This window comes from Sciurus carolinensis, chromosome 15 (assembly GCF_902686445.1).
Source record: "Sciurus carolinensis chromosome 15, mSciCar1.2, whole genome shotgun sequence".
In the NCBI taxonomy this organism is placed as follows: Eukaryota; Metazoa; Chordata; class Mammalia; order Rodentia; family Sciuridae; genus Sciurus; species Sciurus carolinensis.
In genome coordinates this window covers 43,805,642-43,807,979 of record NC_062227.1, presented here as the reverse complement: position 1 = coordinate 43,807,979, position 2,338 = coordinate 43,805,642, and positions in this window count along the sequence as shown.

Here is a 2,338-nt window from a genome sequence, read left to right as displayed (position 1 = left end):
GTGCTTCTCTGTGTGATTATTCCACAAGTTATACTTTCATTTAGGTTCAGTTGTTTATATAATGTTCATTTTTTTGTTTCTTTGTTACAATTTTATTTAATATTGTAATTATGTAAAAATATTTACATTGTTCCAAGTTCACATCACCAATCCTTGTGTTGATATCTGTTCAGCGATTTTGGTTATCTGAAGCTCAATTCCTAGATTTCTCAGGAAGAACTCAGGTTTCTTAAATTCTGGCATGTTCATAAATATTTATGGGATTTGTAGTAAAAGGTGATTATCTGACATTTTAAACTAATATTTAGAGTGCTAAACAGTACTCTTACAGAACAGATCCCTGAAAAAGGTCTCTTCCTGTATGAAATGACACATCCCTGTTACATATAACATGACTATACTTGTCTAATCAAGGACCTCCTGACATGAGTTTTAGCAGTTCTTTCTAATTTCCAGATCTTTCCATTCATATTTGCATAGAACCTAATTATATGTGTCCTTAATTCTGCATATAACCTCAAAATATTAAAATCTTAACTTTGACATAGAATTCTTGCTCTCTTAAAAGTCTACAAAAATAAAGTATAGTTTAATTTACACAAGCAGTGTATATTTTACTATATATATGTGGAGGAGACAAATTATATAAAATAGAGTATGTACCATACGTACATATTTGTGTGTACCTTATTGATTTCTGGTGGGAGAGGAAGTGAAGGGGTAATATGGATTCAATTTTGACTATAATAAATTAAAGTGAAAATATTCTATAGACATTTATGAATGTATACACACATTATAATCCATATATAATCTATATATTATATATACTCTATAATACATAAGTGTATATATATACATACACATATATACATATATATATATAGTATATATATTACGAACACACATATGTATTTTGACTGTTCATCCCTAATGGTATATCATTTAAAGAAAGCATACCATTAAAAACATAGCTATAGCTATAGTTTTCTTGTAGTCTGAATCATAAAAATGGTCACAGGATTCACAGAAAACAATGTTATTAATTTCTTCCAGTTAAGACCCTGTGTTAATAAATAGACAAGTGAAACTCTGCTTCCAAATAAGTATTTCCTCTTAAATATTGTAATTTACAAATATCTCTAAAATATTTCCACTTTAATTGATTATAGCCAAAATACCATCTGTCGTCCCATTTATCATTTTTTGTCCCACTAGCAACTCATACATACACCCACATGCACCCAACTATCATTACAAACAGTTTATCCTCAAGTTTCTCATTTTCATCTGGTCCATTCTTATAATCTGCCAGGCCATAAACGTTAGCACCATCTGATTCTTCCTTCCCTTCATTTATGTCTTCCATATCCAATCTGTTGTATTTCCCTTGTGAAAACTTTCTGAATTCACTTTCCAGTTCCACTGTACTCTTTCCAGTTTTTTTTTTTTTTGACACTTTGCAATATTTTTGACACCAAAGTCATGCCATATCTATAGCTGGAATAAATCTAGGTTTCGAAACCACAGAGGTTTTCAAATTCTGGTTATGCCAGTTACCATTTATTTGATTTGTCTGATATTAAGTTTCTTTACATGAAAATCTAGGTAGCATCAGTTACTTGTAAGTCTCAAATAAGTACTAAAGACAGTAAAATTCCTCACAATATCACTATATCTGCTAATTAATGTGGAGCTTTTAATTTTCTTGGTTCCTATTGTCAGGACAGGACAGGGCAATTTCCAATATTCTTCCTTCACTTTTACTTTTTCTTTTTTTTTTTCATACAGAGGATTTAAGCCAGGGACTCTTAAACACTGATCCACATCCCCCGTCCTTTTTATTTTTAAATTTTAAGATGGATTCTTACTAAGTTGCTTAAGGCCAAGCTAAATTGCTGAGACTGGCTTTGAACTCTAGATCCTCCTGCCTCAGCCTCCCAAGTTTCTAGGATTACAGGCATGCACTGTGTGCCCAGCTTCCTTTACCTTTTATAACCTTTCTTAGCACTTAACCGGTAGGCATAAGCTGGTTTCTCTAAGAACTCATAAATATTCATTTTCTTTTTTTTACCAAGGGTAAATATAAAAAGTCTAGATATTCTACACTATTTCCTTTCTCCTTGCCCTGATTTTTTATCTTTTATATCTTTCCCTGGCCCTGATTTTTACATTGTCCCTCAGTAAGTAAGTGAATCTTGGTTTTACTCTCTGTCCTTGTGCCTGCATTAGCTTAGTGATCCTGTCCCTCCTTGATCAGGGTCCCTGCTCTGTATGTGGCAATGTTTTCAAAGGACTGCGTCCTTCTTAATCCCTGCATATGAATTTATGCTTTTCC